Raw genomic sequence first — 13,246 nt, forward strand, 5'->3', positions numbered from 1 at the left:
TGTGCAGGTATCCAAAATAATTTTGATAATTACGAAACTCCTAGTGTTGACAAAACTAATAGAACAGAAGCTTTGTTTTTTTTGTTTTGTTTTTCAAATAATTAATTGTGCACTTTTAAAAATTGTCCAGGAGATGGTAATCGTTTTTAATTGTTTTTTTACTTTTTATTTACTAATTTTTTATTTTTTATTTATACGCGCGCACGAAGACTATAAGTCGATAACGGAAGTCGATGAATTAAAAAAAAAAAAATTGTTTTCGTGGTCTTTTTATTAGGAGTGGGGTCTATTTTCATTTAGACTTAGGGTTAGTTTATAGTTAAGATTATTTCAGTTTTTTTTTTTATTATTAGGAATGAAGATTGCAAACAGAAGACTGAGGCTGATAAAAATGTATTTTTCTTTCTATCTTTTTTTTTGTCGGATTTGAGTTAGGGTTCTGTTGCCAGCTGAATCTAGGGTTGTGGTAATCTTAAGGTTAGAGTTAATGGAAGAGTTACAGTGCTTTTTGTGGTGATGGAGAAAAAAGGGCTACAAATGGAAGTCGGAGACCGATGAATTAGAATTAAGCATTTTTAAGAAATATATATTTTATGAACTAGAAGAAAAAGAAGAAAAAAGAGGAGGAGGCGAAGGATGCGGCGGTAGGTGTGTAATAAAACTTAGACGTGATTCTGACGAACGCTAAAAAACAAATGCTCTGATAGCCTATCCTCTTTCCTTCTCCGCTTTGTCTGGGTTCACTTTCTTCATCACTCTCAAAAGCAAGTTAGTTTCACATTCAACAAATGATCGATGCCTCTAAGTCTCAAGAGATAATGGATACACCCTGTAAAGGTAACTGCGCATGTAATTGTGAGGCAAGAGTTGCGCAATCACCAACCACACCTCTTCTGAATCGACATTGCTTGTGTCCTGTGGCAAATAGAAGTGCTAGATGACTGGAAACAATGCCATGATAAGTGAAGAGCACATACGGCACCTGAAATTCTCAAATGGTCACCCATTTTAATACTGACCCGGCTTAACATTGCTTAACTTCAGTGATCTAACGAGAACCGGTGTTTCAACGTGAATTATGCCATATACAAAAAATTAAACTTGTTTCAAAACCCCAAAGTAACAAATCTATCCCAAAGTAATACGCCGATGCAAACTTAAAAACGAACAATCTAAAAACTAGATATAGGCTTCTCCAGCTGGCATACTGAACAGGACCCCAAGAACGTTTGTCTTTGTCCGGGAGGGGCGGGTATGGCGGAAGAAAGCTTCAATGACTCACATACAACCCTTCTATATTCCGCGCACATATTCCTACACACCAATGAGAGTCAGGCGAACAGAAAAGAATTGCTACACACTCACAGGAACTAAAAAAAAAACAAGGTAAACCAACACACATACACAATGCCACGCTGTCAAATGCTCACAGATGTATATCACTTAGATATGTTATATTATTTACACTATGAACATTCTGACTTGTGACTACTTAACTTTCTTTACCAAACACGTGTTTGCACAATGAACTTTCACTGATTGAAAATAATTTGCATTCTTATAAAATTGTAATATAAAATGTTTTATTTTAATAAAATTTCATTTTTCTCGTTTTTATTTTTTTACAAAACTCTTCCTACTGGCGACCCTTTCATTATCTCACTGTTTCATTCATCTCCATGTTAATAAGCAGGCACGTCTGTATATATCCTCCATCCTTCCTTCGCTATAACCTAACTTTTATACCAAATTATATTAAACTAGCATGGATACCCGGCGTTGCCCGGGTCGACACTAAGTTTGGTTTGGACACACTTGCTGTATTAAAGATATTGAGTATTTTCATCGACACCCCCACAACAATAATAAAAAAAAAAATCAAAAGAACGGATAAAAACAATAGAAGTACGTGACGACCTCTCCACCAGATATTTTGGCAGAAGGGATACGAAGAGAACAAGCTATTTTCCGTATATTGAGTACTTGCCCGTGCGCTGGAAAAAAAAAAACTCCCCCATCCAACAAAAATAAACAAATAAATGAATCAAAACAACTTTTATTTCAATCAAAGTAGCGACCGAAAAAAAAAAAAAAAAAAAAAAGAATATGAGCCGCGGTGGCCGGGCTCAAACATGAGACACGAAAGAGGGGAAGAAAGCAAAAATTTATGGACAATCGCTTTTGTCGACACGGTGTCGAGTGCTTATGACGTCATGACGTCGTAAAATAAGCTTTTTAAACAGTTTTAGTAAATTACGCATGACATGAAAACCTGACCCCCCCCCCAAAAAAAAAGTTGTCCAGTTGACCACCACAGAATTAATCTTTTTTTCCTAATTTTCACATATTATGCATCCAAGGCATTGCTCTTTCAGATGGTACTGGTTTAGACCTGGTCGGATGTGGATGACAGACGTTTTTAACAGATATACAAACACACACTCACACAAACAGATAGACAGGTCCTCTACTTCTATCTATATATATAAAAGGCAAATGTGGTACACGCAATTTTGTATGTCAAAGAAAGGTTGTTTTTTTTTTTTTGCTGGGGTTCTCCAGGGGGTTACTATGTCTTAGAATTGTTTATATACCTCCTAGATAATAATATCTACGATTTACGAAGGGATGTCGTGTCTAGATTTATTTTGATCTCTTTTTTATAAAATTTGCGCTATTTTGCTGTGTCACGTGTTTGTTTGGCTTTTTAGTATAAATAAAGTGGAACTAAATTGCAACGATGACAATCTTTCTCGACTTCCGCGTCGGAGACGCCCAGAAAGCAAATCAGCTTTGATCAATGGGGTGAAAACCGTCATATCAGACAATCGCTTTTCATTTGGACACCCCATTTTTCATGGGGAGCTGGTTTTCCCGTCACCAACTTGGGGAAACGAGAAAAAAACTGCCTTGCAGCCAAAGTTTAGTACGCGATTTCATTTTGATCCCATTAAATTTATGCACCCATCAATTCCCTTTTTAATCTTTAAATTTCATCCATTCTCATTCCCCTACCTTTGTAGTGTTGAGGTAGCGTTTTTTTTTCACTTTCGCCTCAAGGATTCGGGTTCGAGCCTACCTCCCTCCCCCAAACTTTTTTTTTTTCAAACAACCGGGCAATACTGGGCATCCCCGCTAAGAAGTTTTAACACTGTCCGCTTTGCATCACATTCGCTGTTTTTTCCCCCATTTTTTTTTAGAAGTTTTAACATTGATTTTTTAAAATAATATTTAAACGGGGTTATTACTCCGTTTTGTTTTGATTCCCTCCCCACACACCTCTAAAAACCCGGGCAACGCCGGGTACCCCCGCTAGTCGAATATATAAAAGACAAAATGGTCGCGCCCGTTTGTGTATGTCCACGAAAGGCTTTTTGCATCGAAGTTCTCGCGTCGGTGAGATTCTGGGAGAAGTTTCCTTATACTTTCTAGATCGTAATATCTCAGATTTGCAAACAGACATCGTCTCTATCTTTTTTTTTGATCGAGTTTTAAAAGATTCCCCCGTTTCGAGTGTTTGTTTGTCTTTTTCGTATAAATAAAGTGAAACTAATTGAATTCAACCACGCAAACGCCTGGCCTTCGAGCCAGGTAGTATTTGTTCTGTAATTAGTCCGTGGTCAATGTAGGGGAAACCCTTCATACTGAGACAATTACTATTTATTTAGATACTACCAGAGTGCCCCCTTTTTGAGGAGCTGGTCTTCCCCTACATTAAAAACGACCTTATGTCTAATTTGTTTTCGTGAGGAAGCAGATGAATACCAAGACAGAAAGCAGGAAGCTTAACTAGCCCCAAGCCAGGTTTGAAATCAACGTTCATTTCTGCGCGCGCGTGGCGACTCCTTTGATTCTTAACTTAATCACCAACTCATTGAAATCACTATCCTCTTTTGGCCTAATGGTAAGCGAGGGAGACTAATTACCTCAGGTTTTCGAGTTTGATCCAACCTCCCTCTATCTGTTCTTTTTTTTTTTCACGTCCTTTTCCGCCTTCGCTGTTCGGGTTCGAGCCTGCCTGCCTACTATCACTTTTTTTTTTTTTTGCTTCACACACGTCTCCAAACATCCGGGCAATGCCGGGCATCCATGCTAGTTATATAATAGATGAAGATACCTAAAGACGCTACCGTCGTCCAAAAATGCACTACTAAGACCAGAAACCACGCCAAGGATCCATTTGTTCATTTGCTTAAAAATAAGATCTTTTTCAAGAAATTTTAATTTATTTTCTTAGTCAAATATACTTAAAATTTGATAAAAGTTAAAATTTGATCCAAAGTTTTTTTTTTAACTTTTAGTCCCCTTCAGTTTACAAATATTCTCATTATATTAAAAACACTATTTTTTTGTATCCAAAAATAACGTAAAAATGAAATGAAACAAACAAAAAGTGGAACGTAATTGCCAAGGATCACAAATCAAGTAGCACCGTCACCGTTCAGTGACGTTCCAAAAAGGAAATGTCTCGAGAAAGTTTGTGTGCGAGTTTCCGTCTTAAATTAATCGTTCGCCCATCGACATTCCCAGGTAGAGAGACGAGCACCTAATGATATTAGCAATAAATTAATCCCTTTACAGAGAGGAGGTAAAGTCTGGGAGGGTATACCTCCTAAGAGGGAAGAATTAAGAAGCATCGGCGATTTTGTTTCTCTTCCAATAAAAATAAATGATGTCGACGACGCAAGAAATCTGCCAAATATAATCGAACGAGACAGGAACTTCGAAATCCACTTCCGCTGTCAAGTACAAAGCATTGCAGAGAAGAACGGAAGTTACAATGTCTAAAAACAGCGCTGGCTCGACTCACGTGATCAAAAAACAACGTTGTTGCCTCGCGGTGCTTTTACTTTTCTAGCTTGGCTTTGTTATTCCTGAATAGTTTTCACGATTTGGTTTATTATTTTATTATGTCTGAAACTAAACGTGTTCTTAGAATAGCATCTGATTCTTTTGTAGGTAACAATTGACTTAATTGTCTAACCTGAATGTATAGACACGTACAGACACTGGATAATTTCATAGAAGAGAAGGGCGTTTGAGTAATTTAATATTACATATCGCCTACATACAGATTATATATATATATATATATATATATATATATATATATATATATATATATATATATATATATATATATATAGTAAGTTATAATAATTACGATATATATATACATATAGATTATATGTTATAATAATTACGATATATATATATATATATATATATATATATATATAGTAAGTTATAAAATATATATGGCAATTAAGCTACACAGAATATTCCGCGTTTCATCCACGCTTGTGTGTAACATGTAAGACATACTACATAAGCGTATAAATAAAATACAATGAGTGTGAAATAAATACATCTAGTTTTTGAATGCTAGCAAACGATATATATATGTATGTATGTATGTATATATATAAAACATACATATATATAACAAATGACAATATATATATATATATATATATATATATATATATATATATATATATATATATATAGGTTAGAAGGTAAAAGAGGCAGACGAAATTCAGGAAGGTGAAGAAAATTGTATTTGATTGGACATCTATCAACAGTTGGGCATCCATCGACCAACTTACCCTGGGAAATAATAAAATGAAAACCGTAGAGTGTTGAAAAATAGTCAGTAAAGAGGGGGGAGAGAAATAAACAGACGACAGAAACATTGTAAGAGTAAGGGGGTTACTGAGTAAATTCTCAATAAAATAAATCTCTTTTTTTTCAAATATGACTCAATCTGGAATATTTTATCATCTACTTTGTGTTATCTATACTATAAAGAACAACTATCTGTCTATATGTCCAGCTATAACTTGAAAAATACACAACAAATACCGACAAAGTTGGTATTTTTTTAAACGGCATAACTTCGGATACATAATATCTAAAATAATAATAAAAAAAAGATTAATTATTTGGGAGTTAAATTCCATTTATATCATTTAACTAGGAAGAAATCCGACGTTGTCCAGTACTGAATGAGGATCAACGAATATTCCAAACTTCCAACACTTTTGCTGTCATTGAACTCGATGAAATCCCCCATTTTTTTTTTAATCAAATGGGTTGTGCGTGCACCAGGGAGAAGCTTGATATGCCTCCCGTGATGAGTTAATTAAGAATATATTGTAATCTACATTACACTGTAGAGAACTTACAATTTATTTTATAAAATTATTTTTATATAATGGCTTAAATTAAAGTTTTAAAGGCGAAAGTTAAATTACGTTCTACGCAGAACATTTATTTTAAACGCGACCCTGTCTTATCAAAGAACTTACTGTTGATTTTATACTCAGACCCTTTGCTTGTGTGATGATAAAACGTCTCAAATGCATTTACGATGTTAGGCTGTATAAGAGTGTTAACTTTGGTCAAAATTGGACTGTTTTTTTTAAATAAGAGTTTTTCGATTATCGATACTTATCAGAGGTATTACATTACAAAAGCTATCTAAGAACACTCCCAGACACATAAAGTACAGTTGTGTTGAATTAAAAAAAAATCTGCCAAACCGTTCTGGAGCCCATAGAGAACACACACACACACACACACACACACACACACACACACACACACACACACACACATAAACAAGGTGCTTTTTTATAGTAAAAATAATATCACAATGTACACACATCCTTTAATATTATTCTATAAAGGGAAGTAACTCTGATTTTACTTCACAGAGTTTTTTCTTTCCGCCGACTCGAGTTATGTATGAGTGTGTATGTCCAGAAATGGTGAATGGGCTGGGCGAAGAAAAAATATTGGGTGGGGACAGGGAGGAAGTAAACAGGCGATGGGGGAAAAAGAGGGTAGACGTTATATTACAGTTTTTGTAGCAATGCCGGGTAGCCCTGCTAGTTGACATATATGGAAAAAAGCGTTAGAGAAACAAAAATTGAATAACTCATTAACCCTTTTGCTCGGGTGGCCCTTGGGCCTTGATAAGCGATGAGTCCGTAGTAAAAAAAAACTTCATCTTTAGTATAATAATACAGATTATAGAGAGAAAGCGCGCGCGCGTGTGTGAAAGAGAGAGAGAGAGAGAGAGGGGGAGGGAGAGAGAGGGGGAATGTTAAACTTGAAACTTGTATTTGTTTTGCCAAATTCTTTTCGTTCTGCTCAACCTTAACCCACGTTCATTTTTGTTTTGTTTGCCACAAGCCCACCCCCGCTCTCATCAGCTCCACATGTGCCCTACCCCCACTAATACTAACAGATGTTTAACCCAAATATGTGCTATCTTGTCCCGACTAATTTTATGCAACAACCTTGGGGAGTTCAAACTGTTTAATTTCTGCTTCTGAGTTCCTATCTTATAGGATAGGGTATTTTATTAACTGGTCGGCTGTTCTGGACCGGCTATCGATAGAAAAGCGGCTAACGTAAGACGCTCTAACGCTTGAACATCTTCCACATCCCGACCAACGTCATGTCCTTATTTACTGCTTCTGAGGGCAGAGTTAGACACAAGGTTGGATTTAAACGTGGGGAAAATTCGGTTCTCCGAACCAGTTGTAGCCTGATGATTGAAAACAATATAAAACGAGTTCTTAATATAACTCAGTTGAGCTTTTACTTTTTTTTTTTTTTTTTTTACACACGTTCACTTTTCAACAAGGCACATCGCCACTTGGACGTAAGGGGCTGCTATTTAAGACCATGAAAGATTAACAAGATGTTTGTTTATTTTACATTTAAACTTCTGTATATCAGTACAGTCAGGGAAGCAAGTAGAAGGAAGGGAATTCCAAAGTCTGTGTGTGCGTGAACTCAGTTAAATATTGTGTGTGTGTGAACTCAATTGAGCTGTGTGTGTGTGAACTCAGTTGAGCTGTGTGGGTGAACTCAGTTGAGCTGTGTGTGTGTGTGTGTGTGTGTGTGAACTCAGTTGAGCTGTGTGTGATACCGTCACATAGCGTAGGAAAAAGGAGCCCCAAACATTGTCCGTTGTTAGCTGTCAAGTTGTGTCGGTACCCAATGATTATATTCTCGGCCCAACCTACTCTCACCCAACTTTGACTCTAAACTCTCCGATCTCTCCCGAGGAAATCTTCCAGCTGCCAACCGACGTCCACTACCTCCAATTGTAAACTGTCTTAAAACTAACTCTAAATATATTGACCTCTATGTCCGAAATTGTTAACATTTTAAGCGACACTTGAATCTCTCCATTATATTCTCTGTTTATACCCCGTCAGATTATTATGATAAATCCTGTCGTAGTTGGCCGGCTCGTATAACTTCTAATCTTGATAAACAAACACGTAACCCTGTACACTACGTCAGTAGTGTTTAAGTCAGCTAGTATGAATTCGGGCAAGGGTCACACTATAAATCAGAATCGTTCCCAGGATTGAATTAAAGATGAGTGACGCAAAGAGCAAAAGGTCAAACGGTAGAAAAAAAACAGAGTCAAATGATGAGGAACAACAAATGCCGTTATGTTTTCAAGCTTAGAAAAAAACTAAGGTTTTCAAATAAGTCTCTCTGTGGAAGCCGTACAAATGATACACCGCAAATAATGTAGAATAATCTAAGTGGAATATTACCTCTGTCCGTGTGCGTCAGTCATTTCAGTAAGTTAGAAAGTTAAGAAGTAAATTATTAACCAAGAGGATATTAGTATATCGTTCCTGAATCAATTATCGCCTTGAAGAAAACCAGCGAACTTTCCTTGTGTCTTTCCTGTATGGAAAGTCACGTTGCGTCTCTATACGGGTGCGTCACCCATTTCAGATTAGTTAGAAAGTTAAGAAGTAAATAATTAGCTAAGTCAATGAGGGTAAAATTCAATCCTATGAGTGAATTTTGGGTTCTCAAGGGGTGAATTTTCAACCCATTTATGAATTTGGTAGACTGTTCTGCACACAAGGTTACTATATATATATATTTCTTGGTTTTATTTACAGAATTCAGATCCCACCATGAATATTAAAAAAAAAAGAAGTAAAAAAAGAAAATACGATCATTCATTTATTGAATATGGATTCACATCCATCATCATAAATGGAGTAAAATGCCCCATTATAAAAATAATCCATATAAAGTTAGAAAAAAAAGAAGACTTTTAGTAACGTTTGCATATTATTTACAGTGCACCTTTTGAGAGGAACGGGCAGGAAATGGGGGATGACATTCTTACAAATGGTGAAAAAAGTACATGAGCCAAGCAAGGTTGAGAACCCCTGAGCTAAGGGAAAATTAGCCTTTCTCTCTCATATATATATATATATATATATATATATATATATATATATATATATATATATATAAATCAATTTTTAAAAAAATAAAACCATTTATTACAAAAAACCTCAGCGATCGTCTGCTTGTGTCCTTATTCTCCATGAAAAGAAGCTTACTTTTTATAGCAACCACTAGACGAAACGGCGACGGCAAAGGGAAGTAACTATATAAAAAAGAGAGCCTGTATAAATGCCGCACCTATGTATAAAAACTTTTATTTTGTTACTGAAAAGGTTACATTGTTTATATTCGGTATCTTTATGTGTTTCAAGCGTTTCCAAAAACCTGAAAGTTTATATATTGGTACCCTACGCAAGTAAGTAGAGATTATGTTAACTAGCATGAATTTTAGCAAGGGTTATATAAATACACGTCAGATTACGCTAGCGGCAAACGGAAATAGATCCAGCGCAACTAGTGTGATTGAAGCGACACACACACACACACACACACACACACACACACACACACACACACACACACACACACACACACACACAAACACAAACACACACGCATATATATATATATATAATATATATATATATATATATATATATATATATATATATATATATATATATATATATATATACAAAAGATTATATAAGGAGACTATAACAGAAATGGAAAAGAGTCGACATATAAAACCCCACACTTACGTATAAAGAACTTCTTTTGATATTGAAAATGTAACACACGCCCCATAAACCGGAAGCTGTCATAATTCAACTTCCGGATTGGTAATGGATCATTGTCGCTAATCTTATCTCGCGTGATCTTCGTCAACGCTGCGCGTATCAGGATTGACTGTCCGTTACTTTTCCCCGAGTTGATGATATCTCAATACACAAACATGAGCAGTCATTTATTCGCGATCGAGCCGGACATACGAGATACTGTCCGTCATCAACTCGGGTCACTCGACACCCTTTGTTACTCGATCTTTATCTTACGACCCCGTACAATCACCGGGTTGTGTCGACCTTTTGGAAACAGAGACTCATTATTCATGTCGTTCGGCAGGTGCGTATGTGTATAAGGAGGCCTGAGTGGCGGATCAAAAATCATGAATATAAGTCACGAAAAAGGAAAATAAAGAACGGGTTCAAATTCGACTCCTGAAAATAAAGCCATGTCGTCACGAAAATAACAAGCTAATTATTTTATTATGTTTCTGAATTTTTTAGATAAGGATTGATAATTTGGATTATTAAAACTGCTGTTCTCATTTTCAATGCCATTTTCACTATGTTTCGGCCGATGTAACCTCCGACCTTCTTCTGGTGTATATGTTGAACTCGGGACTCTTTTTATTGAACTCGGGAATTTGCACAGAATATCGGACGGAATCCTTTATTTTATCTGCAGGGTAACATGCTCGTGTTCCTTCGGCCATTCCCAGGTAGAAGTCCTAAGTAATTCAGAACTGAAGTGTAAGTATCGTCTACACTGAGGATTGAACCTTCAACTTCCAGAAGAATGTCATCCGCAACTGAATTATACCAAACACTTCACTGGTGACACCATAGGTCCTTGCAATTTCCGAGTTCGACAAAATAGACTTGAAGAAAGTCGGAGATTACATCGACCGTTGTGTAAAATAACATTAAGATGAGAACAGTAGTCCGAATAATTCAAATAATACTGATTATTTTACAAATTATTAATTAACTAATTAGCAAGCTTGTTATTTTTACAAATTATTAAGTTAAAACAAATACAGGGTGGAACGATAAGAAAAGACATGATTCCATTTCCGTTTGATAAAAAGCTTTTTTTTCTTCTTTTTTTTTGCAGACTATCTATTAGCTGGCCAGTTGTGTACAAATCCCAAAAGCGATAGGAGCCTTCTATCATGCCTGAAAGTGACACAATATTCAACAAGCGAGATCAGAGATGCGCCGCTGTACAACTCATGTTCTCTACCGATCCAAGTTATGACAACACGACCATTTATAGCACTATCAAAATGTAAATATGGACGGTTCGATGCTTAAAGGCACGGCTCAATGAAGTTTCCGGCCACGGTTATGGGTTTTAGTGTGGTTTCAAGTGAGGGCCACATCATGCCACCTCACATCTTTGAAGTCGGCTTGAAAGTCAGCATCAAAGTGCACCTGCATGTGCTGAAGAATGTTGTGATCCCCTAGTGCAATCAGGTGGTCACTGGCAAACGCTGGGTGTGACAGCAGCACTCGGCGCTGGCCCATAAGTCATAAGAGACCCAGACTTGGCTTCAGAAGGAGTGCTATGACTTTGTACCCTTGTCTCACTGTCCCCCTCTCCTCTCCCGACTTGAACGCGTATATTTGTAAAAAAAAAGATTTGCATTCGTTATTAAATGTGAACCAAGATTGCTTCGCAGTTTTACTTGAATGTTGAATATGAAAAACCAATAAAGCATCTAAGAATTTTCTAATAACTCGCTGCAGAATCAATACAAATGGACTTCATCTGTTGTCATGACAACGTTTAAAAAGTAGGTCTCATTTTACTTTCATAAGTGAAATTTTTAATGGAATTTCTAAACTAATCGATACAAGTGGGACCAATTAAAATTCCATGGCGAATTAATAAATATAGAATCTAATTTTATTTTTTTTATCTACTTATATAATGGTTTAGACACGTCAAGCACAACTGAAACTGATTCATTTTTATTTTTGATTAAAAAAAATATTCGATTATTCATTTATAATATAAATCTCACCTGTCTGTTTAAATGTATGTATGTATGTATGTATGTATGTATATGTCTCGCAAAAAAACTTTCAATAGAGGTGATAGATCCTGACGAGATCGGTATCATTTTGAAGTCGACGTCTCGGACGACAAGTATCGAAAAATTGGCCAAAAAACAGTAATTCCTTCATTCCTAAGGAGAGGTCGATTCTTTTTGCTGACATTTTAGCAAGTCATCATCACTGTTGGATTGACTTCAGTTAAATTTAACGCTTTTGACTTTCGGTCGTGTCATGGAGACATCGGCTAAGATGTCAGATTTTCCTTCACTTTCTTTTCCGCATTCGCGACACAAGCTCGAGCCTGCCTACTACCACTCTTTTTTGCTCAACACACACCTCCAAACACCTGGGAAACGCCGGGCACCCAGGCTAGTTTCTATATATAATCAAATGATAACGTTTTCCTGCCTAACTACCAACACTATAGGAAACTAAAGAAGCCATTCATATGCAGATCTTTTGCACTCACTATTCAAAGGTAATAGCGTATGTTCGAGCAAGATTACGCATATTTCGTCACCGTTTTAAAAAATATTGTAATTTTTCTTCTTTGCCTCACTCTCTCAGCTATGTAATCCTATATAGGCGGTAGAAATTCTTTTCTTCTCTTTAAATTTAGTATTCCTACAAAATCCGACATACTTAGACACATACCAATGGGAAATTATTCAGCTTCATAAATGCATTAATTTCATATGTATTATGTTGGCATACAAGTAGAAAATAACGAATGCTCCCGTTTAATTCTTAGTTTAGCAGAATTACTGAATAGCCGGCAATCACCAGTTAGACAAACACGTTAACGTATGAACCAGTCGTTCTTCAGATTAGCAGTTAGTGTTTCCGAACACGACAAAACCTTTCTCAGTGTCGCTTTCGATAAAAATGATATTCTAACGTTTCTTATTATTCTTTCATTTTTCTTTCACAACAAAACAATCCTTCACGTTAATATTTCAGATTACACTAGAGAAAATCAGATTCCAAATGATTCACACAAAATATATTGTTACTAATACTTTTTGCCGTTATTGTTATTAGCATCATTATTACTATTAATATTTCTATTACTTATTGCTATTATCAGTATTCTTATTAAAGCTACTATTAGGAGGAAGCTATCATAAACTGTTCTGTAGTTTTACGTAACAATTTAAACAATATCGTATCTGCATTTTTATTTTTACTGAAACAAATATTCAAATAGTTTCATT

General features: G+C 35.9%; 1 protein-coding gene and 1 pseudogene across 5 annotated transcripts in view; both read right to left on the reverse strand.

Moving 5' to 3' along the window:
• Positions 1-13,246, reverse strand: part of LOC145255583 (organic cation transporter protein-like) — a 416,644-nt gene that overhangs the window by 339,518 nt on the left and 63,880 nt on the right. The gene's annotated exons all lie outside the window — the stretch shown is intronic.
• On the reverse strand, positions 971-1,089 carry LOC145256059 (5S ribosomal RNA; annotated as a pseudogene).

The sequence above is a fragment of the Euprymna scolopes genome, chromosome 31, assembly GCF_053919585.1.
Source record: "Euprymna scolopes isolate OS-2025 chromosome 31, ASM5391958v1, whole genome shotgun sequence".
NCBI classification, from domain to species: Eukaryota; Metazoa; Mollusca; class Cephalopoda; order Sepiida; family Sepiolidae; genus Euprymna; species Euprymna scolopes.